At 45.6% G+C, this 24394-nt stretch overlaps 25 non-coding genes across 25 annotated transcripts; 13 read left to right on the plus strand and 12 right to left on the minus strand.

Moving 5' to 3' along the window:
* Window positions 1–407: 407 nt before the first annotated feature.
* trnaa-agc (transfer RNA alanine (anticodon AGC)) lies at window positions 408–480 on the plus strand. Its single transcript has one exon. It is a non-coding gene; the product is annotated as a tRNA-Ala (tRNA).
* A 681-nt stretch (window positions 481–1161) lies between these two features.
* trnas-gcu (transfer RNA serine (anticodon GCU)) lies at window positions 1162–1243 on the minus strand. The gene has a single exon. It is a non-coding gene; the product is annotated as a tRNA-Ser (tRNA).
* Window positions 1244–2087: 844 nt separating this feature from the next.
* Window positions 2088–2160, plus strand: trnaa-agc (transfer RNA alanine (anticodon AGC)). The gene has a single exon. It is a non-coding gene; the product is annotated as a tRNA-Ala (tRNA).
* A 703-nt stretch (window positions 2161–2863) lies between these two features.
* trnas-gcu (transfer RNA serine (anticodon GCU)) lies at window positions 2864–2945 on the minus strand. Its single transcript has one exon. It is a non-coding gene; the product is annotated as a tRNA-Ser (tRNA).
* Window positions 2946–3788: 843 nt separating this feature from the next.
* On the plus strand, window positions 3789–3861 carry trnaa-agc (transfer RNA alanine (anticodon AGC)). The gene has a single exon. It is a non-coding gene; the product is annotated as a tRNA-Ala (tRNA).
* A 703-nt stretch (window positions 3862–4564) lies between these two features.
* Window positions 4565–4646, minus strand: trnas-gcu (transfer RNA serine (anticodon GCU)). Its single transcript has one exon. It is a non-coding gene; the product is annotated as a tRNA-Ser (tRNA).
* An 844-nt stretch (window positions 4647–5490) lies between these two features.
* Window positions 5491–5563, plus strand: trnaa-agc (transfer RNA alanine (anticodon AGC)). Its single transcript has one exon. It is a non-coding gene; the product is annotated as a tRNA-Ala (tRNA).
* A 681-nt stretch (window positions 5564–6244) lies between these two features.
* On the minus strand, window positions 6245–6326 carry trnas-gcu (transfer RNA serine (anticodon GCU)). The gene has a single exon. It is a non-coding gene; the product is annotated as a tRNA-Ser (tRNA).
* Window positions 6327–7170: 844 nt separating this feature from the next.
* trnaa-agc (transfer RNA alanine (anticodon AGC)) lies at window positions 7171–7243 on the plus strand. Its single transcript has one exon. It is a non-coding gene; the product is annotated as a tRNA-Ala (tRNA).
* A 681-nt stretch (window positions 7244–7924) lies between these two features.
* trnas-gcu (transfer RNA serine (anticodon GCU)) lies at window positions 7925–8006 on the minus strand. The gene has a single exon. It is a non-coding gene; the product is annotated as a tRNA-Ser (tRNA).
* Window positions 8007–8850: 844 nt separating this feature from the next.
* On the plus strand, window positions 8851–8923 carry trnaa-agc (transfer RNA alanine (anticodon AGC)). The gene has a single exon. It is a non-coding gene; the product is annotated as a tRNA-Ala (tRNA).
* A 1629-nt stretch (window positions 8924–10552) lies between these two features.
* On the plus strand, window positions 10553–10625 carry trnaa-agc (transfer RNA alanine (anticodon AGC)). Its single transcript has one exon. It is a non-coding gene; the product is annotated as a tRNA-Ala (tRNA).
* A 703-nt stretch (window positions 10626–11328) lies between these two features.
* trnas-gcu (transfer RNA serine (anticodon GCU)) lies at window positions 11329–11410 on the minus strand. The gene has a single exon. It is a non-coding gene; the product is annotated as a tRNA-Ser (tRNA).
* A 1619-nt stretch (window positions 11411–13029) lies between these two features.
* trnas-gcu (transfer RNA serine (anticodon GCU)) lies at window positions 13030–13111 on the minus strand. The gene has a single exon. It is a non-coding gene; the product is annotated as a tRNA-Ser (tRNA).
* An 844-nt stretch (window positions 13112–13955) lies between these two features.
* On the plus strand, window positions 13956–14028 carry trnaa-agc (transfer RNA alanine (anticodon AGC)). Its single transcript has one exon. It is a non-coding gene; the product is annotated as a tRNA-Ala (tRNA).
* Window positions 14029–14709: 681 nt separating this feature from the next.
* On the minus strand, window positions 14710–14791 carry trnas-gcu (transfer RNA serine (anticodon GCU)). The gene has a single exon. It is a non-coding gene; the product is annotated as a tRNA-Ser (tRNA).
* An 844-nt stretch (window positions 14792–15635) lies between these two features.
* Window positions 15636–15708, plus strand: trnaa-agc (transfer RNA alanine (anticodon AGC)). The gene has a single exon. It is a non-coding gene; the product is annotated as a tRNA-Ala (tRNA).
* A 703-nt stretch (window positions 15709–16411) lies between these two features.
* Window positions 16412–16493, minus strand: trnas-gcu (transfer RNA serine (anticodon GCU)). The gene has a single exon. It is a non-coding gene; the product is annotated as a tRNA-Ser (tRNA).
* A 1620-nt stretch (window positions 16494–18113) lies between these two features.
* Window positions 18114–18195, minus strand: trnas-gcu (transfer RNA serine (anticodon GCU)). Its single transcript has one exon. It is a non-coding gene; the product is annotated as a tRNA-Ser (tRNA).
* Window positions 18196–19038: 843 nt separating this feature from the next.
* trnaa-agc (transfer RNA alanine (anticodon AGC)) lies at window positions 19039–19111 on the plus strand. Its single transcript has one exon. It is a non-coding gene; the product is annotated as a tRNA-Ala (tRNA).
* Window positions 19112–19814: 703 nt separating this feature from the next.
* trnas-gcu (transfer RNA serine (anticodon GCU)) lies at window positions 19815–19896 on the minus strand. Its single transcript has one exon. It is a non-coding gene; the product is annotated as a tRNA-Ser (tRNA).
* Window positions 19897–20740: 844 nt separating this feature from the next.
* trnaa-agc (transfer RNA alanine (anticodon AGC)) lies at window positions 20741–20813 on the plus strand. The gene has a single exon. It is a non-coding gene; the product is annotated as a tRNA-Ala (tRNA).
* Window positions 20814–21516: 703 nt separating this feature from the next.
* On the minus strand, window positions 21517–21598 carry trnas-gcu (transfer RNA serine (anticodon GCU)). The gene has a single exon. It is a non-coding gene; the product is annotated as a tRNA-Ser (tRNA).
* An 843-nt stretch (window positions 21599–22441) lies between these two features.
* Window positions 22442–22514, plus strand: trnaa-agc (transfer RNA alanine (anticodon AGC)). Its single transcript has one exon. It is a non-coding gene; the product is annotated as a tRNA-Ala (tRNA).
* Window positions 22515–24143: 1629 nt separating this feature from the next.
* trnaa-agc (transfer RNA alanine (anticodon AGC)) lies at window positions 24144–24216 on the plus strand. The gene has a single exon. It is a non-coding gene; the product is annotated as a tRNA-Ala (tRNA).
* The last annotated feature ends 178 nt before the right edge of the window (window positions 24217–24394 follow it).

A 24394-nucleotide genomic window follows, 5' to 3' on the forward strand; every position in this document is an offset into this window, starting at 1 on the left:
GCACATGATTCGCTGTGGCGACCCCTGAAAGGGAACAGCCGAAAGGAAAAGAAGAAGCACTTCTGAGATGGCCGACGAATGTCAATCCTGACAGTATTTCCATCCGTGTGTCTACACTCAAGCACAAGAACAGACTGCGGCCTATCAAGGAAGATTGTAGCCAACTCTTCTAAGGCTGCAATTAAACACTTTGGAGATTCTCTTTGGCAAAAAGGTGCACTCCATTAGCACCAAAACCTCATGCCACACCAACTGTTTGTTCCCTCCGACTGCTTCTGGCCTTGTCAACAAGGCCCGTGACTGTCAAGTATTCGGGCTCCACAATCTACAAACACAGAGGACATAAGGGGTGGATATTGAGAGTTTGTCCGGTACGCTGTGAACACAGGGAGGAAAAAAAGCTTGCAGGGGAATTAGCTCAAATGGTAGAGCGCTTGCTTAGCATGCAAGAGGTAGTGGGATCGATGCCCACATTCTCCACAATCGTTTGATTTCCTTTTTCCCATAAATGGATGAAACTGTTAAAAAGTTTCAGCCTCCATATCCCACATGTGCAGATCACAATCAATTAGAATGGGAAAGTGCCTGTCAGCAGTACAGCTAAAAAGGCGACCAGTTTGCCGTCTCATCAGCTAAACACATGGCAGCCAGTCAATGCATTTAGTTCTGCTGAAGTTCCAACCGAGTATCAGTGGGGGCGATCAGCCATTTCAGAAATTGCTGATTTCATGGAACTTTTACACACTACCATATTTAGGGTTAACAGAGAATGGTTGGAAAAGAGAACATATCCACTAAGTAGCAGTTTTGTGGGGGACTCTGCCTGCATGTGTCTCTACAGGCCTTGTATCTGTGGTGTCCTGTTCACTAGACGACATTAATGTGACACCTGAACCAAATGTTTTGTAGCCCCGGTGGGCAGAGCAGCATGGAATACACACCTTATTATACAGCCTATCTGCAGCCTATCAAGGAAGCTCTTCCAAAGCTGCTTGTCCAGTGAGCTTAATCACCTGCACTCACATGTCAACAGTCTGATTTCTGCATCAACTGTCACACTCGAGTTCTCTGCACAAAACAGTATTTGGTTTACCATTGGATGTTGTAAGTCCAGCAGAAGGTTTTATCTGTGTTTGTCTAAAAACACTTTAATCTGACATGCGACGAGGATGGGATTCGAACCCACGCGTGCAGAGCACAATGGATTAGCAGTCCATCGCCTTAACCACTCGGCCACCTCGTCAATTAAGCAAGGAAGGGCGACGAGACTTTGATCAGCAAAGACAGACCTACAGGATTTCTAGGTCACCTCGCAGGGTTTAATAAGAACACCTAGAATATCTCCTCTCTGAATTTAATATCCAAGTACCTTTGCAAGGGAATTAGCTTAAATGGAAAAGCACTAGCTTTGTATGCAAGACGTAGTGGGATCAATACCAACATTCTCCAAATGCCTCATGCCTCCCCTGACCTCGTCAAGGTGACGCACAATCCTTTATCATACAGGTGATGCACATCTGAGATGGCTTGTGAATATATCTTTAGATGGATACATAGGTTGGAGCTGCCAGGCAGGAGGTCTAGAGGAAGACCAAAGCGGAGATTTATGGATGTAGTAAGGGAGGACATGAAGTTAGTTGGTATGAGTGAAGAGGATGCAGAGGACAGGGTTAGATGGACGCACATGATTCGCTGTGGCGACCCCTGAAAGGGAACAGCCGAAAGGAAAAGAAGAAGCACTTCTGAGATGGCCGACGAATGTCAATCCTGACAGTATTTCCATCCGTGTGTCTACACTCAAGCACAAGAACAGACTGCAGCCTATCAAGGAAGATTGTAGCCAACTCTTCTAAGGCTGCAATTAAACACTTTGGAGATTCTCTTTGGCAAAAAGGTGCACTCCATTAGCACCAAAACCTCATGCCACACCAACTGTTTGTTCCCTCCGACTGCTTCTGGCCTTGTCAACAAGGCCCGTGACTGTCAAGTATTCGGGCTCCACAATCTACAAACACAGAGGACATAAGGGGTGGATATTGAGAGTTTGTCCGGTACGCTGTGAACACAGGGAGGAAAAAAAGCTTGCAGGGGAATTAGCTCAAATGGTAGAGCGCTTGCTTAGCATGCAAGAGGTAGTGGGATCGATGCCCACATTCTCCACAATCCTTTGATTTCCTTTTTCCCATAAATGGATGAAACTGTTAAAAAGTTTCAGCCTCCATATCCCACATGTGCAGATCACAATCAATTAGAATGGGAAATTGCCTGTCAGCAGTACAGCTAAAAAGGCGACCAGTTTGCCGTCTGATCAGCTAAACACATGGCAGCCAGTCAATGCATTTAGGCTTGTACACACAGTCAAAACGTTCTGCTGAAGTTCCAACCGAGTATCAGTGGGGGCGATCAGCCATTTCAGAAATTGCTGATTTCCTGGAACTTTTACACACTACCATATTTAGGGTTAACAGAGAATGGTTGGAAAAGAGAACATATCCAGTGAGTAGCAGTTTTGTGGGGGACTCTGCCTGCATGTGTCTCTACAGGCCTTGTATCTGTGGTGTCCTGTTCACTAGACGACATTAATGTGACACCTGAACCAAATGTTTTGTAGCCCCGGTGGGCAGAGCAGCATGGAATACACACCTTATTATACAGCCTATCTGCAGCCTATCAAGGAAGCTCTTCCAAAGCTGCTTGTCCAGTGAGCTTAATCACCTGCACTCACATGTCAACAGTCTGATTTCTGCATCAACTGTCACACTCGAGTTCTCTGCACAAAACAGTATTTGGTTTACCATTGGATGTTGTAAGTCCAGCAGAAGGTTTTATCTGTGTTTGTCTAAAAACACTTTAATCTGACATGCGACGAGGATGGGATTCGAACCCACGCGTGCAGAGCACAATGGATTAGCAGTCCATCGCCTTTACCACTCGGCCACCTCGTCAATTAAGCAAGAAAGGGCTACGAGACTTTGATCAGCAAAGACAGACCTACAGGATTTCTAGGTCACCTCGCAGGGTTTATTAAGAACACGTAAATATCTCCTCTCTGAATTTAATATCCAAGTACCTTTGCAAGGGAATTAGCTTAAATGGAAAAGCACTAGCTTTGTATGCAAGACGTAGTGGGATCAATACCAACATTCTCCAAATGCCTCATGCCTCCCCTGACCTCGTCAAGGTGACGCACAATCCTTTATCATACAGGTGATGCACATCTGAGATGGCTTGTGAATATATCTTTAGATGGATACATAGGTTGGAGCTGCCAGGCAGGAGGTCTAGAGGAAGACCAAAGCGGAGATTTATGGATGTAGTAAGGGAGGACATGAAGTTAGTTGGTATGAGTGAAGAGGATGCAGAGGACAGGGTTAGATGGACGCACATGATTCGCTGTGGCGACCCCTGAAAGGGAACAGCCGAAAGGAAAAGAAGAAGCACTTCTGAGATGGCCGACGAATGTCAATCCTGACAGTATTTCCATCCGTGTGTCTACACTCAAGCACAAGAACAGACTGCAGCCTATCAAGGAAGATTGTAGCCAACTCTTCTAAGGCTGCAATTAAACACTTTGGAGATTCTCTTTGGCAAAAAGGTGCACTCCATTAGCACCAAAACCTCATGCCACACCAACTGTTTGTTCCCTCCGACTGCTTCTGGCCTTGTCAACAAGGCCCGTGACTGTCAAGTATTCGGGCTCCACAATCTACAAACACAGAGGACATAAGGGGTGGATATTGAGAGTTTGTCCGGTACGCTGTGAACACAGGGAGGAAAAAAAGCTTGCAGGGGAATTAGCTCAAATGGTAGAGCGCTTGCTTAGCATGCAAGAGGTAGTGGGATCGATGCCCACATTCTCCACAATCCTTTGATTTCCTTTTTCCCATAAATGGATGAAACTGTTAAAAAGTTTCAGCCTCCATATCCCACATGTGCAGATCACAATCAATTAGAATGGGAAATTGCCTGTCAGCAGTACAGCTAAAAAGGCGACCAGTTTGCCGTCTGATCAGCTAAACACATGGCAGCCAGTCAATGCATTTAGGCTTGTACACACAGTCAAAACGTTCTGCTGAAGTTCCAACCGAGTATCAGTGGGGGCGATCAGCCATTTCAGAAATTGCTGATTTCCTGGAACTTTTACACACTACCATATTTAGGGTTAACAGAGAATGGTTGGAAAAGAGAACATATCCAGTGAGTAGCAGTTTTGTGGGGGACTCACTCTGCATGTGTCTCTACAGGCCTTGTATCTGTGGTGTCCTGTTCACTAGACGACATTAATGTGACACCTGAACCAAATGTTTTGTAGCCCCGGTGGGCAGAGCAGCATGGAATACACACCTTATTATACAGCCTATCTGCAGCCTATCAAGGAAGCTCTTCCAAAGCTGCTTGTCCAGTGAGCTTAATCACCTGCACTCACATGTCAACAGTCTGATTTCTGCATCAACTGTCACACTCGAGTTCTCTGCACAAAACAGTATTTGGTTTACCATTGGATGTTGTAAGTCCAGCAGAAGGTTTTATCTGTGTTTGTCTAAAAACACTTTAATCTGACATGCGACGAGGATGGGATTCAAACCCACGCGTGCAGAGCACAATAGATTAGCAGTCCATCGCCTTAACCACTCGGCCACCTCGTCAATTAAGCAAGGAAGGGCGACGAGACTTAGATCAGCAAAGACAGACCTACAGGATTGCTAGGTCACCTCGCAGGGTTTAATAAGAACACCTAGAATATCTCCTCTCTGAATTTAATATCCAAGTACCTTTGCAAGGGAATTAGCTTAAATGGTAAATCACTAGCTTTGTATGCAAGAAGTACTGGGATCAATACCCACATTCTCCAAATGCCTCATGCCTCCCCTGACCTCGTCAAGGTGACGCGCAATCCTTTATCATACAGGCGATGCACTTCTTAGATGGCTTGTGAATATATCTTTAGATGGATACATAGGTTGGAGCTGCAAGGCAGGAGGTCTAGAGGAAGACCAAAGCGGAGATTTATGGATGTAGTAAGGGAGGACATGAAGTTAGTTGGTATGAGTGAAGAGGATGCAGAGGACAGGGTTAGATGGAGGCACATGATTCGCTGTGGCGACCCCTGAAAGGGAACAGCCGAAAGGAAAAGAAGAAGCACTTCTGAGATGGCCGACGAATGTCAATCCTGACAGTATTTCCATCCGTGTGTCTACACTCAAGCACAAGAACAGACTGCGGCCTATCAAGGAAGATTGTAGCCAACTCTTCTAAGGCTGCAATTAAACACTTTGGAGATTCTCTTTGGCAAAAAGGTGCACTCCATTAGCACCAAAACCTCATGCCACACCAACTGTTTGTTCCCTCCGACTGCTTCTGGCCTTGTCAACAAGGCCCGTGACTGTCAAGTATTCGGGCTCCACAATCTACAAACACAGAGGACATAAGGGGTGGATATTGAGAGTTTGTCCGGTACGCTGTGAACACAGGGAGGAAAAAAAGCTTGCAGGGGAATTAGCTCAAATGGTAGAGCGCTTGCTTAGCATGCAAGAGGTAGTGGGATCGATGCCCACATTCTCCACAATCGTTTGATTTCCTTTTTCCCATAAATGGATGAAACTGTTAAAAAGTTTCAGCCTCCATATCCCACATGTGCAGATCACAATCAATTAGAATGGGAAAGTGCCTGTCAGCAGTACAGCTAAAAAGGCGACCAGTTTGCCGTCTCATCAGCTAAACACATGGCAGCCAGTCAATGCATTTAGTTCTGCTGAAGTTCCAACCGAGTATCAGTGGGGGCGATCAGCCATTTCAGAAATTGCTGATTTCCTGGAACTTTTACACACTACCATATTTAGGGTTAACAGAGAATGGTTGGAAAAGAGAACATATCCAGTGAGTAGCAGTTTTGTGGGGGACTCTGCCTGCATGTGTCTCTACAGGCCTTGTATCTGTGGTGTCCTGTTCACTAGACGACATTAATGTGACACCTGAACCAAATGTTTTGTAGCCCCGGTGGGCAGAGCAGCATGGAATACACACCTTATTATACAGCCTATCTGCAGCCTATCAAGGAAGCTCTTCCAAAGCTGCTTGTCCAGTGAGCTTAATCACCTGCACTCACATGTCAACAGTCTGATTTCTGCATCAACTGTCACACTCGAGTTCTCTGCACAAAACAGTATTTGGTTTACCATTGGATGTTGTAAGTCCAGCAGAAGGTTTTATCTGTGTTTGTCTAAAAACACTTTAATCTGACATGCGACGAGGATGGGATTCAAACCCACGCGTGCAGAGCACAATAGATTAGCAGTCCATCGCCTTAACCACTCGGCCACCTCGTCAATTAAGCAAGGAAGGGCGACGAGACTTAGATCAGCAAAGACAGACCTACAGGATTGCTAGGTCACCTCGCAGGGTTTAATAAGAACACCTAGAATATCTCCTCTCTGAATTTAATATCCAAGTACCTTTGCAAGGGAATTAGCTTAAATGGTAAATCACTAGCTTTGTATGCAAGAAGTACTGGGATCAATACCCACATTCTCCAAATGCCTCATGCCTCCCCTGACCTCGTCAAGGTGACGCGCAATCCTTTATCATACAGGCGATGCACTTCTTAGATGGCTTGTGAATATATCTTTAGATGGATACATAGGTTGGAGCTGCAAGGCAGGAGGTCTAGAGGAAGACCAAAGCGGAGATTTATGGATGTAGTAAGGGAGGACATGAAGTTAGTTGGTATGAGTGAAGAGGATGCAGAGGACAGGGTTAGATGGAGGCACATGATTCGCTGTGGCGACCCCTGAAAGGGAACAGCCGAAAGGAAAAGAAGAAGCACTTCTGAGATGGCCGACGAATGTCAATCCTGACAGTATTTCCATCCGTGTGTCTACACTCAAGCACAAGAACAGACTGCGGCCTATCAAGGAAGATTGTAGCCAACTCTTCTAAGGCTGCAATTAAACACTTTGGAGATTCTCTTTGGCAAAAAGGTGCACTCCATTAGCACCAAAACCTCATGCCACACCAACTGTTTGTTCCCTCCGACTGCTTCTGGCCTTGTCAACAAGGCCCGTGACTGTCAAGTATTCGGGCTCCACAATCTACAAACACAGAGGACATAAGGGGTGGATATTGAGAGTTTGTCCGGTACGCTGTGAACACAGGGAGGAAAAAAAGCTTGCAGGGGAATTAGCTCAAATGGTAGAGCGCTTGCTTAGCATGCAAGAGGTAGTGGGATCGATGCCCACATTCTCCACAATCGTTTGATTTCCTTTTTCCCATAAATGGATGAAACTGTTAAAAAGTTTCAGCCTCCATATCCCACATGTGCAGATCACAATCAATTAGAATGGGAAAGTGCCTGTCAGCAGTACAGCTAAAAAGGCGACCAGTTTGCCGTCTCATCAGCTAAACACATGGCAGCCAGTCAATGCATTTAGTTCTGCTGAAGTTCCAACCGAGTATCAGTGGGGGCGATCAGCCATTTCAGAAATTGCTGATTTCATGGAACTTTTACACACTACCATATTTAGGGTTAACAGAGAATGGTTGGAAAAGAGAACATATCCACTAAGTAGCAGTTTTGTGGGGGACTCTGCCTGCATGTGTCTCTACAGGCCTTGTATCTGTGGTGTCCTGTTCACTAGACGACATTAATGTGACACCTGAACCAAATGTTTTGTAGCCCCGGTGGGCAGAGCAGCATGGAATACACACCTTATTATACAGCCTATCTGCAGCCTATCAAGGAAGCTCTTCCAAAGCTGCTTGTCCAGTGAGCTTAATCACCTGCACTCACATGTCAACAGTCTGATTTCTGCATCAACTGTCACACTCGAGTTCTCTGCACAAAACAGTATTTGGTTTACCATTGGATGTTGTAAGTCCAGCAGAAGGTTTTATCTGTGTTTGTCTAAAAACACTTTAATCTGACATGCGACGAGGATGGGATTCGAACCCACGCGTGCAGAGCACAATGGATTAGCAGTCCATCGCCTTAACCACTCGGCCACCTCGTCAATTAAGCAAGGAAGGGCGACGAGACTTTGATCAGCAAAGACAGACCTACAGGATTTCTAGGTCACCTCGCAGGGTTTAATAAGAACACCTAGAATATCTCCTCTCTGAATTTAATATCCAAGTACCTTTGCAAGGGAATTAGCTTAAATGGAAAAGCACTAGCTTTGTATGCAAGACGTAGTGGGATCAATACCAACATTCTCCAAATGCCTCATGCCTCCCCTGACCTCGTCAAGGTGACGCACAATCCTTTATCATACAGGTGATGCACATCTGAGATGGCTTGTGAATATATCTTTAGATGGATACATAGGTTGGAGCTGCCAGGCAGGAGGTCTAGAGGAAGACCAAAGCGGAGATTTATGGATGTAGTAAGGGAGGACATGAAGTTAGTTGGTATGAGTGAAGAGGATGCAGAGGACAGGGTTAGATGGACGCACATGATTCGCTGTGGCGACCCCTGAAAGGGAACAGCCGAAAGGAAAAGAAGAAGCACTTCTGAGATGGCCGACGAATGTCAATCCTGACAGTATTTCCATCCGTGTGTCTACACTCAAGCACAAGAACAGACTGCAGCCTATCAAGGAAGATTGTAGCCAACTCTTCTAAGGCTGCAATTAAACACTTTGGAGATTCTCTTTGGCAAAAAGGTGCACTCCATTAGCACCAAAACCTCATGCCACACCAACTGTTTGTTCCCTCCGACTGCTTCTGGCCTTGTCAACAAGGCCCGTGACTGTCAAGTATTCGGGCTCCACAATCTACAAACACAGAGGACATAAGGGGTGGATATTGAGAGTTTGTCCGGTACGCTGTGAACACAGGGAGGAAAAAAAGCTTGCAGGGGAATTAGCTCAAATGGTAGAGCGCTTGCTTAGCATGCAAGAGGTAGTGGGATCGATGCCCACATTCTCCACAATCCTTTGATTTCCTTTTTCCCATAAATGGATGAAACTGTTAAAAAGTTTCAGCCTCCATATCCCACATGTGCAGATCACAATCAATTAGAATGGGAAATTGCCTGTCAGCAGTACAGCTAAAAAGGCGACCAGTTTGCCGTCTGATCAGCTAAACACATGGCAGCCAGTCAATGCATTTAGGCTTGTACACACAGTCAAAACGTTCTGCTGAAGTTCCAACCGAGTATCAGTGGGGGCGATCAGCCATTTCAGAAATTGCTGATTTCCTGGAACTTTTACACACTACCATATTTAGGGTTAACAGAGAATGGTTGGAAAAGAGAACATATCCAGTGAGTAGCAGTTTTGTGGGGGACTCTGCCTGCATGTGTCTCTACAGGCCTTGTATCTGTGGTGTCCTGTTCACTAGACGACATTAATGTGACACCTGAACCAAATGTTTTGTAGCCCCGGTGGGCAGAGCAGCATGGAATACACACCTTATTATACAGCCTATCTGCAGCCTATCAAGGAAGCTCTTCCAAAGCTGCTTGTCCAGTGAGCTTAATCACCTGCACTCACATGTCAACAGTCTGATTTCTGCATCAACTGTCACACTCGAGTTCTCTGCACAAAACAGTATTTGGTTTACCATTGGATGTTGTAAGTCCAGCAGAAGGTTTTATCTGTGTTTGTCTAAAAACACTTTAATCTGACATGCGACGAGGATGGGATTCAAACCCACGCGTGCAGAGCACAATAGATTAGCAGTCCATCGCCTTAACCACTCTGCCACCTCGTCAATTAAGCAAGGAAGGGCGACGAGACTTAGATCAGCAAAGACAGACCTACAGGATTGCTAGGTCACCTCGCAGGGTTTAATAAGAACACCTAGAATATCTCCTCTCTGAATTTAATATCCAAGTACCTTTGCAAGGGAATTAGCTTAAATGGTAAATCACTAGCTTTGTATGCAAGAAGTACTGGGATCAATACCCACATTCTCCAAATGCCTCATGCCTCCCCTGACCTCGTCAAGGTGACGCGCAATCCTTTATCATACAGGCGATGCACTTCTTAGATGGCTTGTGAATATATCTTTAGATGGATACATAGGTTGGAGCTGCAAGGCAGGAGGTCTAGAGGAAGACCAAAGCGGAGATTTATGGATGTAGTAAGGGAGGACATGAAGTTAGTTGGTATGAGTGAAGAGGATGCAGAGGACAGGGTTAGATGGAGGCACATGATTCGCTGTGGCGACCCCTGAAAGGGAACAGCCGAAAGGAAAAGAAGAAGCACTTCTGAGATGGCCGACGAATGTCAATCCTGACAGTATTTCCATCCGTGTGTCTACACTCAAGCACAAGAACAGACTGCGGCCTATCAAGGAAGATTGTAGCCAACTCTTCTAAGGCTGCAATTAAACACTTTGGAGATTCTCTTTGGCAAAAAGGTGCACTCCATTAGCACCAAAACCTCATGCCACACCAACTGTTTGTTCCCTCCGACTGCTTCTGGCCTTGTCAACAAGGCCCGTGACTGTCAAGTATTCGGGCTCCACAATCTACAAACACAGAGGACATAAGGGGTGGATATTGAGAGTTTGTCCGGTACGCTGTGAACACAGGGAGGAAAAAAAGCTTGCAGGGGAATTAGCTCAAATGGTAGAGCGCTTGCTTAGCATGCAAGAGGTAGTGGGATCGATGCCCACATTCTCCACAATCGTTTGATTTCCTTTTTCCCATAAATGGATGAAACTGTTAAAAAGTTTCAGCCTCCATATCCCACATGTGCAGATCACAATCAATTAGAATGGGAAAGTGCCTGTCAGCAGTACAGCTAAAAAGGCGACCAGTTTGCCGTCTGATCAGCTAAACACATGGCAGCCAGTCAATGCATTTAGGCTTGTACACACAGTCAAAACGTTCTGCTGAAGTTCCAACCGAGTATCAGTGGGGGCGATCAGCCATTTCAGAAATTGCTGATTTCCTGGAACTTTTACACACTACCATATTTAGGGTTAACAGAGAATGGTTGGAAAAGAGAACATATCCAGTGAGTAGCAGTTTTGTGGGGGACTCTGCCTGCATGTGTCTCTACAGGCCTTGTATCTGTGGTGTCCTGTTCACTAGACGACATTAATGTGACACCTGAACCAAATGTTTTGTAGCCCCGGTGGGCAGAGCAGCATGGAATACACACCTTATTATACAGCCTATCTGCAGCCTATCAAGGAAGCTCTTCCAAAGCTGCTTGTCCAGTGAGCTTAATCACCTGCACTCACATGTCAACAGTCTGATTTCTGCATCAACTGTCACACTCGAGTTCTCTGCACAAAACAGTATTTGGTTTACCATTGGATGTTGTAAGTCCAGCAGAAGGTTTTATCTGTGTTTGTCTAAAAACACTTTAATCTGACATGCGACGAGGATGGGATTCGAACCCACGCGTGCAGAGCACAATGGATTAGCAGTCCATCGCCTTTACCACTCGGCCACCTCGTCAATTAAGCAAGAAAGGGCTACGAGACTTTGATCAGCAAAGACAGACCTACAGGATTTCTAGGTCACCTCGCAGGGTTAATTAAGAACACGTAAATATCTCCTCTCTGAATTTAATATCCAAGTACCTTTGCAAGGGAATTAGCTTAAATGGAAAAGCACTAGCTTTGTATGCAAGACGTAGTGGGATCAATACCAACATTCTCCAAATGCCTCATGCCTCCCCTGACCTCGTCAAGGTGACGCACAATCCTTTATCATACAGGTGATGCACATCTGAGATGGCTTGTGAATATATCTTTAGATGGATACATAGGTTGGAGCTGCCAGGCAGGAGGTCTAGAGGAAGACCAAAGCGGAGATTTATGGATGTAGTAAGGGAGGACATGAAGTTAGTTGGTATGAGTGAAGAGGATGCAGAGGACAGGGTTAGATGGACGCACATGATTCGCTGTGGCGACCCCTGAAAGGGAACAGCCGAAAGGAAAAGAAGAAGCACTTCTGAGATGGCCGACGAATGTCAATCCTGACAGTATTTCCATCCGTGTGTCTACACTCAAGCACAAGAACAGACTGCAGCCTATCAAGGAAGATTGTAGCCAACTCTTCTAAGGCTGCAATTAAACACTTTGGAGATTCTCTTTGGCAAAAAGGTGCACTCCATTAGCACCAAAACCTCATGCCACACCAACTGTTTGTTCCCTCCGACTGCTTCTGGCCTTGTCAACAAGGCCCGTGACTGTCAAGTATTCGGGCTCCACAATCTACAAACACAGAGGACATAAGGGGTGGATATTGAGAGTTTGTCCGGTACGCTGTGAACACAGGGAGGAAAAAAAGCTTGCAGGGGAACTAGCTCAAATGGTAGAGCGCTTGCTTAGCATGCAAGAGGTAGTGGGATCGATGCCCACATTCTCCACAATCGTTTGATTTCCTTTTTCCCATAAATGGATGAAACTGTTAAAAAGTTTCAGCCTCCATATCCCACATGTGCAGATCACAATCAATTAGAATGGGAAATTGCCTGTCAGCAGTACAGCTAAAAAGGCGACCAGTTTGCCGTCTGATCAGCTAAACACATGGCAGCCAGTCAATGCATTTAGGCTTGTACACACAGTCAAAACGTTCTGCTGAAGTTCCAACCGAGTATCAGTGGGGGCGATCAGCCATTTCAGAAATTGCTGATTTCCTGGAACTTTTACACACTACCATATTTAGGGTTAACAGAGAATGGTTGGAAAAGAGAACATATCCAGTGAGTAGCAGTTTTGTGGGGGACTCTGCCTGCATGTGTCTCTACAGGCCTTGTATCTGTGGTGTCCTGTTCACTAGACGACATTAATGTGACACCTGAACCAAATGTTTTGTAGCCCCGGTGGGCAGAGCAGCATGGAATACACACCTTATTATACAGCCTATCTGCAGCCTATCAAGGAAGCTCTTCCAAAGCTGCTTGTCCAGTGAGCTTAATCACCTGCACTCACATGTCAACAGTCTGATTTCTGCATCAACTGTCACACTCGAGTTCTCTGCACAAAACAGTATTTGGTTTACCATTGGATGTTGTAAGTCCAGCAGAAGGTTTTATCTGTGTTTGTCTAAAAACACTTTAATCTGACATGCGACGAGGATGGGATTCAAACCCACGCGTGCAGAGCACAATAGATTAGCAGTCCATCGCCTTAACCACTCGGCCACCTCGTCAATTAAGCAAGGAAGGGCGACGAGACTTAGATCAGCAAAGACAGACCTACAGGATTGCTAGGTCACCTCGCAGGGTTTAATAAGAACACCTAGAATATCTCCTCTCTGAATTTAATATCCAAGTACCTTTGCAAGGGAATTAGCTTAAATGGTAAATCACTAGCTTTGTATGCAAGAAGTAGTGGGATCAATACCCACATTCTCCAAATGCCTCATGCCTCCCCTGACCTCGTCAAGGTGACGCGCAATCCTTTATCATACAGGTGATGCACTTCTTAGATGGCTTGTGAATATATCTTTAGATGGATACATAGGTTGGAGCTGCAAGGCAGGAGGTCTAGAGGAAGACCAAAGCGGAGATTTATGGATGTAGTAAGGGAGGACATGAAGTTAGTTGGTATGAGTGAAGAGGATGCAGAGGACAGGGTTAGATGGAGGCACATGATTCGCTGTGGCGACCCCTGAAAGGGAACAGCCGAAAGGAAAAGAAGAAGCACTTCTGAGATGGCCGACGAATGTCAATCCTGACAGTATTTCCATCCGTGTGTCTACACTCAAACACAAGAACAGACTGCGGCCTATCAAGGAAGATTGTAGCCAACTCTTCTAAGGCTGCAATTAAACACTTTGGAGATTCTCTTTGGCAAAAAGGTGCACTCCATTAGCACCAAAACCTCATGCCACACCAACTGTTTGTTCCCTCCGACTGCTTCTGGCCTTGTCAACAAGGCCCGTGACTGTCAAGTATTCGGGCTCCACAATCTACAAACACAGAGGACATAAGGGGTGGATATTGAGAGTTTGTCCGGTACGCTGTGAACACAGGGAGGAAAAAAAGCTTGCAGGGGAATTAGCTCAAATGGTAGAGCGCTTGCTTAGCATGCAAGAGGTAGTGGGATCGATGCCCACATTCTCCACAATCGTTTGATTTCCTTTTTCCCATAAATGGATGAAACTGTTAAAAAGTTTCAGCCTCCATATCCCACATGTGCAGATCACAATCAATTAGAATGGGAAAGTGCCTGTCAGCAGTACAGCTAAAAAGGCGACCAGTTTGCCGTCTCATCAGCTAAACACATGGCAGCCAGTCAATGCATTTAGTTCTGCTGAAGTTCCAACCGAGTATCAGTGGGGGCGATCAGCCATTTCAGAAATTGCTGATTTCCTGGAACTTTTACACACTACCATATTTAGGGTTAACAGAGAATGGTTGGAAAAGAGAACATATCCAGTGAGTAGCAGTTTTGTGGGGGACTCTGCCTGCATGTGTCTCTACAGGCCTTGTATCTGTGGTGTCCTGTTCACTAGACGACATTAATGTGACACCTGAACCAAATGTTTTGTAGCCCCGGTGGGCAGAGCAGCATGGAATACACACCTTATTATACAGCCTATCTGCAGCCTATCAAGGAAGCTCTTCCAAAGCTGCTTGTCCAGTGAGCTTAATCACCTGCACTCACATGTCAACAGTCTGATTTCTGCATCAACTGTCACACTCGAGTTCTCTGCACAAAACAGTATTTGGTTTACCATTGGATGTTGTAAGTCCAGCAGAAGGTTTTATCTGTGTTTGTCTAAAAACACTTTAATCTGACATGCGACGAGGATGGGATTCAAACCCACGCGTGCAGAGCACAATAGATTAGCAGTCCATCGCCTTAACCACTCGGCCACCTCGTCAATTAAGCAAGGAAGGGCGACGAGACTTAGATCAGCAAAGACAGACCTACAGGATTGCTAGGTCACCTCGCAGGGTTTAATAAGAACACCTAGAATATCTCCTCTCTGAATTTAATATCCAAGTACCTTTGCAAGGGAATTAGCTTAAATGGTAAATCACTAGCTTTGTATGCAAGAAGTACTGGGATCAATACCCACATTCTCCAAATGCCTCATGCCTCCCCTGACCTCGTCAAGGTGACGCGCAATCCTTTATCATACAGGCGATGCACTTCTTAGATGGCTTGTGAATATATCTTTAGATGGATACATAGGTTGGAGCTGCAAGGCAGGAGGTCTAGAGGAAGACCAAAGCGGAGATTTATGGATGTAGTAAGGGAGGACATGAAGTTAGTTGGTATGAGTGAAGAGGATGCAGAGGACAGGGTTAGATGGAGGCACATGATTCGCTGTGGCGACCCCTGAAAGGGAACAGCCGAAAGGAAAAGAAGAAGCACTTCTGAGATGGCCGACGAATGTCAATCCTGACAGTATTTCCATCCGTGTGTCTACACTCAAGCACAAGAACAGACTGCGGCCTATCAAGGAAGATTGTAGCCAACTCTTCTAAGGCTGCAATTAAACACTTTGGAGATTCTCTTTGGCAAAAAGGTGCACTCCATTAGCACCAAAACCTCATGCCACACCAACTGTTTGTTCCCTCCGACTGCTTCTGGCCTTGTCAACAAGGCCCGTGACTGTCAAGTATTCGGGCTCCACAATCTACAAACACAGAGGACATAAGGGGTGGATATTGAGAGTTTGTCCGGTACGCTGTGAACACAGGGAGGAAAAAAAGCTTGCAGGGGAATTAGCTCAAATGGTAGAGCGCTTGCTTAGCATGCAAGAGGTAGTGGGATCGATGCCCACATTCTCCACAATCGTTTGATTTCCTTTTTCCCATAAATGGATGAAACTGTTAAAAAGTTTCAGCCTCCATATCCCACATGTGCAGATCACAATCAATTAGAATGGGAAAGTGCCTGTCAGCAGTACAGCTAAAAAGGCGACCAGTTTGCCGTCTCATCAGCTAAACACATGGCAGCCAGTCAATGCATTTAGGCTTGTACACACAGTCAAAACGTTCTGCTGAAGTTCCAACCGAGTATCAGTGGGGGCGATCAGCCATTTCAGAAATTGCTGATTTCCTGGAACTTTTACACACTACCATATTTAGGGTTAACAGAGAATGGTTGGAAAAGAGAACATATCCAGTGAGTAGCAGTTTTGTGGGGGACTCTGCCTGCATGTGTCTCTACAGGCCTTGTATCTGTGGTGTCCTGTTCACTAGACGACATTAATGTGACACCTGAACCAAATGTTTTGTAGCCCCGGTGGGCAGAGCAGCATGGAATACACACCTTATTATACAGCCTATCTGCAGCCTATCAAGGAAGCTCTTCCAAAGCTGCTTGTCCAGTGAGCTTAATCACCTGCACTCACATGTCAACAGTCTGATTTCTGCATCAACTGTCACACTCGAGTTCTCTGCACAAAACAGTATTTGGTTTACCATTGGATGTTGTAAGTCCAGCAGAAGGTTTTATCTGTGTTTGTCTAAAAACACTTTAATCTGACATGCGACGAGGATGGGATTCGAACCCACGCGTGCAGAGCACAATGGATTAGCAGTCCATCGCCTTAACCACTCGGCCACCTCGTCAATTAAGCAAGAAAGGGCGACGAGACTTTGATCAGCAAAGACAGACCTACAGGATTTCTAGGTCACCTCGCAGGGTTTAATAAGAACACCTAGAATATCTCCTCTCTGAATTTAATATCCAAGTACCTTTGCAAGGGAATTAGCTTAAATGGTAAAGCACTAGCTTTGTATGCAAGAAGTAGTGGGATCAATACCCACATTCTCCAAATGCCTCATGCCTCCCCTGACCTCGTCAAGGTGACGCGCAATCCTTTATCATACAGGCGATGCACTTCTGAGATGGCTTGTGAATATATCTTTAGATGGATACATAGGTTGGAGCTGCAAGGCAGGAGGTCTAGAGGAAGACCAAAGCGGAGATTTATGGATGTAGTAAGGGAGGACATGAAGTTAGTTGGTATGAGTGAAGAGGATGCAGAGGACAGGGTTAGATGGAGGCACATGATTCGCTGTGGCGACCCCTGAAAGGGAACAGCCGAAAGGAAAAGAAGAAGCACTTCTGAGATGGCCGACGAATGTCAATCCTGACAGTATTTCCATCCGTGTGTCTACACTCAAGCACAAGAACAGACTGCGGCCTATCAAGGAAGATTGTAGCCAACTCTTCTAAGGCTGCAATTAAACACTTTGGAGATTCTCTTTGGCAAAAAGGTGCACTCCATTAGCACCAAAACCTCATGCCACACCAACTGTTTGTTCCCTCCGACTGCTTCTGGCCTTGTCAACAAGGCCCGTGACTGTCAAGTATTCGGGCTCCACAATCTACAAACACAGAGGACATAAGGGGTGGATATTGAGAGTTTGTCCGGTACGCTGTGAACACAGGGAGGAAAAAAAGCTTGCAGGGGAATTAGCTCAAATGGTAGAGTGCTTGCTTAGCATGCAAGAGGTAGTGGGATCGATGGCCACATTCTCCACAATCGTTTGATTTCCTTTTTCCCATAAATGGATGAAACTGTTAAAAAGTTTCAGCCTCCTTATTCCACATGTGCAGATCACAATCAATTAGAATGGGAAATTGCCTGTCAGCAGTACAGCTAAAAAGGCGACCAGTTTGCCGTCTGATCAGCTAAACACATGGCAGCCAGTCAATGCATTTAGGCTTGTACACACAGTCAAAACGTTCTGCTGAAGTTCCAACCGAGTATCAGTGGGGGCGATCAGCCATTTCAGAAATTGCTGATTTCCTGGAACTTTTACACACTACCATATTTAGGGTTAACAGAGAATGGTTGGAAAAGAGAACATATCCAGTGAGTAGCAGTTTTGTGGGGGACTCTGCCTGCATGTGTCTCTACAGGCCTTGTATCTGTGGTGTCCTGTTCACTAGACGACATTAATGTGACACCTGAACCAAATGTTTTGTAGCCCCGGTGGGCAGAGCAGCATGGAATACACACCTTATTATACAGCCTATCTGCAGCCTATCAAGGAAGCTCTTCCAAAGCTGCTTGTCCAGTGAGCTTAATCACCTGCACTCACATGTCAACAGTCTGATTTCTGCATCAACTGTCACACTCGAGTTCTCTGCACAAAACAGTATTTGGTTTACCATTGGATGTTGTAAGTCCAGCAGAAGGTTTTATCTGTGTTTGTCTAAAAACACTTTAATCTGACATGCGACGAGGATGGGATTCGAACCCACGCGTGCAGAGCACAATGGATTAGCAGTCCATCGCCTTTACCACTCGGCCACCTCGTCAATTAAGCAAGAAAGGGCTACGAGACTTTGATCAGCAAAGACAGACCTACAGGATTTCTAGGTCACCTCGCAGGGTTTATTAAGAACACGTAAATATCTCCTCTCTGAATTTAATATCCAAGTACCTTTGCAAGGGAATTAGCTTAAATGGAAAAGCACTAGCTTTGTATGCAAGACGTAGTGGGATCAATACCAACATTCTCCAAATGCCTCATGCCTCCCCTGACCTCGTCAAGGTGACGCACAATCCTTTATCATACAGGTGATGCACATCTGAGATGGCTTGTGAATATATCTTTAGATGGATACATAGGTTGGAGCTGCCAGGCAGGAGGTCTAGAGGAAGACCAAAGCGGAGATTTATGGATGTAGTAAGGGAGGACATGAAGTTAGTTGGTATGAGTGAAGAGGATGCAGAGGACAGGGTTAGATGGACGCACATGATTCGCTGTGGCGACCCCTGAAAGGGAACAGCCGAAAGGAAAAGAAGAAGCACTTCTGAGATGGCCGACGAATGTCAATCCTGACAGTATTTCCATCCGTGTGTCTACACTCAAGCACAAGAACAGACTGCAGCCTATCAAGGAAGATTGTAGCCAACTCTTCTAAGGCTGCAATTAAACACTTTGGAGATTCTCTTTGGCAAAAAGGTGCACTCCATTAGCACCAAAACCTCATGCCACACCAACTGTTTGTTCCCTCCGACTGCTTCTGGCCTTGTCAACAAGGCCCGTGACTGTCAAGTATTCGGGCTCCACAATCTACAAACACAGAGGACATAAGGGGTGGATATTGAGAGTTTGTCCGGTACGCTGTGAACACAGGGAGGAAAAAAAGCTTGCAGGGGAATTAGCTCAAATGGTAGAGCGCTTGCTTAGCATGCAAGAGGTAGTGGGATCGATGCCCACATTCTCCACAATCCTTTGATTTCCTTTTTCCCATAAATGGATGAAACTGTTAAAAAGTTTCAGCCTCCATATCCCACATGTGCAGATCACAATCAATTAGAATGGGAAATTGCCTGTCAGCAGTACAGCTAAAAAGGCGACCAGTTTGCCGTCTGATCAGCTAAACACATGGCAGCCAGTCAATGCATTTAGGCTTGTACACACAGTCAAAACGTTCTGCTGAAGTTCCAACCGAGTATCAGTGGGGGCGATCAGCCATTTCAGAAATTGCTGATTTCATGGAACTTTTACACACTACCATATTTAGGGTTAACAGAGAATGGTTGGAAAAGAGAACATATCCACTGAGTAGCAGTTTTGTGGGGGACTCTGCCTGCATGTGTCTCTACAGGCCTTGTAGCTGTGGTGTCCTGTTCACTATACGACATTAATGTGACACCTGAACCAAATGTTTTGTAGCCCCGGTGGGCAGAGCAGCATGGAATACACACCTTATTATACAGCCTATCTGCAGCCTATCAAGGAAGCTCTTCCAAAGCTGCTTGTCCAGTGAGCTTAATCACCTGCACTCACATGTCAACAGTCTGATTTCTGCATCAACTGTCACACTCGAGTTCTCTGCACAAAACAGTATTTGGTTTACCATTGGATGTTGTAAGTCCAGCAGAAGGTTTTATCTGTGTTTGTCTAAAAACACTTTAATCTGACATGCGACGAGGATGGGATTCAAACCCACGCGTGCAGAGCACAATAGATTAGCAGTCCATCGCCTTAACCACTCGGCCACCTCGTCAATTAAGCAAGGAAGGGCGACGAGACTTAGATCAGCAAAGACAGACCTACAGGATTGCTAGGTCACCTCGCAGGGTTTAATAAGAACACCTAGAATATCTCCTCTCTGAATTTAATATCCAAGTACCTTTGCAAGGGAATTAGCTTAAATGGTAAATCACTAGCTTTGTATGCAAGAAGTACTGGGATCAATACCCACATTCTCCAAATGCCTCATGCCTCCCCTGACCTCGTCAAGGTGACGCGCAATCCTTTATCATACAGGCGATGCACTTCTTAGATGGCTTGTGAATATATCTTTAGATGGATACATAGGTTGGAGCTGCAAGGCAGGAGGTCTAGAGGAAGACCAAAGCGGAGATTTATGGATGTAGTAAGGGAGGACATGAAGTTAGTTGGTATGAGTGAAGAGGATGCAGAGGACAGGGTTAGATGGAGGCACATGATTCGCTGTGGCGACCCCTGAAAGGGAACAGCCGAAAGGAAAAGAAGAAGCACTTCTGAGATGGCCGACGAATGTCAATCCTGACAGTATTTCCATCCGTGTGTCTACACTCAAGCACAAGAACAGACTGCGGCCTATCAAGGAAGATTGTAGCCAACTCTTCTAAGGCTGCAATTAAACACTTTGGAGATTCTCTTTGGCAAAAAGGTGCACTCCATTAGCACCAAAACCTCATGCCACACCAACTGTTTGTTCCCTCCGACTGCTTCTGGCCTTGTCAACAAGGCCCGTGACTGTCAAGTATTCGGGCTCCACAATCTACAAACACAGAGGACATAAGGGGTGGATATTGAGAGTTTGTCCGGTACGCTGTGAACACAGGGAGGAAAAAAAGCTTGCAGGGGAATTAGCTCAAATGGTAGAGCGCTTGCTTAGCATGCAAGAGGTAGTGGGATCGATGCCCACATTCTCCACAATCGTTTGATTTCCTTTTTCCCATAAATGGATGAAACTGTTAAAAAGTTTCAGCCTCCATATCCCACATGTGCAGATCACAATCAATTAGAATGGGAAAGTGCCTGTCAGCAGTACAGCTAAAAAGGCGACCAGTTTGCCGTCTGATCAGCTAAACACATGGCAGCCAGTCAATGCATTTAGGCTTGTACACACAGTCAAAACGTTCTGCTGAAGTTCCAACCGAGTATCAGTGGGGGCGATCAGCCATTTCAGAAATTGCTGATTTCCTGGAACTTTTACACACTACCATATTTAGGGTTAACAGAGAATGGTTGGAAAAGAGAACATATCCAGTGAGTAGCAGTTTTGTGGGGGACTCTGCCTGCATGTGTCTCTACAGGCCTTGTATCTGTGGTGTCCTGTTCACTAGACGACATTAATGTGACACCTGAACCAAATGTTTTGTAGCCCCGGTGGGCAGAGCAGCATGGAATACACACCTTATTATACAGCCTATCTGCAGCCTATCAAGGAAGCTCTTCCAAAGCTGCTTGTCCAGTGAGCTTAATCACCTGCACTCACATGTCAACAGTCTGATTTCTGCATCAACTGTCACACTCGAGTTCTCTGCACAAAACAGTATTTGGTTTACCATTGGATGTTGTAAGTCCAGCAGAAGGTTTTATCTGTGTTTGTCTAAAAACACTTTAATCTGACATGCGACGAGGATGGGATTCGAACCCACGCGTGCAGAGCACAATGGATTAGCAGTCCATCGCCTTTACCACTCGGCCACCTCGTCAATTAAGCAAGAAAGGGCTACGAGACTTTGATCAGCAAAGACAGACCTACAGGATTTCTAGGTCACCTCGCAGGGTTTATTAAGAACACGTAAATATCTCCTCTCTGAATTTAATATCCAAGTACCTTTGCAAGGGAATTAGCTTAAATGGAAAAGCACTAGCTTTGTATGCAAGACGTAGTGGGATCAATACCAACATTCTCCAAATGCCTCATGCCTCCCCTGACCTCGTCAAGGTGACGCACAATCCTTTATCATACAGGTGATGCACATCTGAGATGGCTTGTGAATATATCTTTAGATGGATACATAGGTTGGAGCTGCCAGGCAGGAGGTCTAGAGGAAGACCAAAGCGGAGATTTATGGATGTAGTAAGGGAGGACATGAAGTTAGTTGGTATGAGTGAAGAGGATGCAGAGGACAGGGTTAGATGGACGCACATGATTCGCTGTGGCGACCCCTGAAAGGGAACAGCCGAAAGGAAAAGAAGAAGCACTTCTGAGATGGCCGACGAATGTCAATCCTGACAGTATTTCCATCCGTGTGTCTACACTCAAGCACAAGAACAGACTGCAGCCTATCAAGGAAGATTGTAGCCAACTCTTCTAAGGCTGCAATTAAACACTTTGGAGATTCTCTTTGGCAAAAAGGTGCACTCCATTAGCACCAAAACCTCATGCCACACCAACTGTTTGTTCCCTCCGACTGCTTCTGGCCTTGTCAACAAGGCCCGTGACTGTCAAGTATTCGGGCTCCACAATCTACAAACACAGAGGACATAAGGGGTGGATATTGAGAGTTTGTCCGGTACGCTGTGAACACAGGGAGGAAAAAAAGCTTGCAGGGGAATTAGCTCAAATGGTAGAGCGCTTGCTTAGCATGCAAGAGGTAGTGGGATCGATGCCCACATTCTCCACAATCCTTTGATTTCCTTTTTCCCATAAATGGATGAAACTGTTAAAAAGTTTCAGCCTCCATATCCCACATGTGCAGATCACAATCAATTAGAATGGGAAATTGCCTGTCAGCAGTACAGCTAAAAAGGCGACCAGTTTGCCGTCTGATCAGCTAAACACATGGCAGCCAGTCAATGCATTTAGGCTTGTACACACAGTCAAAACGTTCTGCTGAAGTTCCAACCGAGTATCAGTGGGGGCGATCAGCCATTTCAGAAATTGCTGATTTCCTGGAACTTTTACACACTACCATATTTAGGGTTAACAGAGAATGGTTGGAAAAGAGAACATATCCAGTGAGTAGCAGTTTTGTGGGGGACTCTGCCTGCATGTGTCTCTACAGGCCTTGTATCTGTGGTGTCCTGTTCACTAGACGACATTAATGTGACACCTGAACCAAATGTTTTGTAGCCCCGGTGGGCAGAGCAGCATGGAATACACACCTTATTATACAGCCTATCTGCAGCCTATCAAGGAAGCTCTTCCAAAGCTGCTTGTCCAGTGAGCTTAATCACCTGCACTCACATGTCAACAGTCTGATTTCTGCATCAACTGTCACACTCGAGTTCTCTGCACAAAACAGTATTTGGTTTACCATTGGATGTTGTAAGTCCAGCAGAAGGTTTTATCTGTGTTTGTCTAAAAACACTTTAATCTGACATGCGACGAGGATGGGATTCAAACCCACGCGTGCAGAGCACAATAGATTAGCAGTCCATCGCCTTAACCACTCTGCCACCTCGTCAATTAAGCAAGGAAGGGCGACGAGACTTAGATCAGCAAAGACAGACCTACAGGATTGCTAGGTCACCTCGCAGGGTTTAATAAGAACACCTAGAATATCTCCTCTCTGAATTTAATATCCAAGTACCTTTGCAAGGGAATTAGCTTAAATGGTAAATCACTAGCTTTGTATGCAAGAAGTACTGGGATCAATACCCACATTCTCCAAATGCCTCATGCCTCCCCTGACCTCGTCAAGGTGACGCGCAATCCTTTATCATACAGGCGATGCACTTCTTAGATGGCTTGTGAATATATCTTTAGATGGATACATAGGTTGGAGCTGCAAGGCAGGAGGTCTAGAGGAAGACCAAAGCGGAGATTTATGGATGTAGTAAGGGAGGACATGAAGTTAGTTGGTATGAGTGAAGAGGATGCAGAGGACAGGGTTAGATGGAGGCACATGATTCGCTGTGGCGACCCCTGAAAGGGAACAGCCGAAAGGAAAAGAAGAAGCACTTCTGAGATGGCCGACGAATGTCAATCCTGACAGTATTTCCATCCGTGTGTCTACACTCAAGCACAAGAACAGACTGCGGCCTATCAAGGAAGATTGTAGCCAACTCTTCTAAGGCTGCAATTAAACACTTTGGAGATTCTCTTTGGCAAAAAGGTGCACTCCATTAGCACCAAAACCTCATGCCACACCAACTGTTTGTTCCCTCCGACTGCTTCTGGCCTTGTCAACAAGGCCCGTGACTGTCAAGTATTCGGGCTCCACAATCTACAAACACAGAGGACATAAGGGGTGGATATTGAGAGTTTGTCCGGTACGCTGTGAACACAGGGAGGAAAAAAAGCTTGCAGGGGAATTAGCTCAAATGGTAGAGCGCTTGCTTAGCATGCAAGAGGTAGTGGGATCGATGCCCACATTCTCCACAATCGTTTGATTTCCTTTTTCCCATAAATGGATGAAACTGTTAAAAAGTTTCAGCCTCCATATCCCACATGTGCAGATCACAATCAATTAGAATGGGAAAGTGCCTGTCAGCAGTACAGCTAAAAAGGCGACCAGTTTGCCGTCTGATCAGCTAAACACATGGCAGCCAGTCAATGC

The sequence above is a fragment of the Channa argus genome, unplaced genomic scaffold (genome assembly GCF_033026475.1).
Source record: "Channa argus isolate prfri unplaced genomic scaffold, Channa argus male v1.0 Contig063, whole genome shotgun sequence".
NCBI lineage: Eukaryota > Metazoa > Chordata > Actinopteri > Anabantiformes > Channidae > Channa > Channa argus.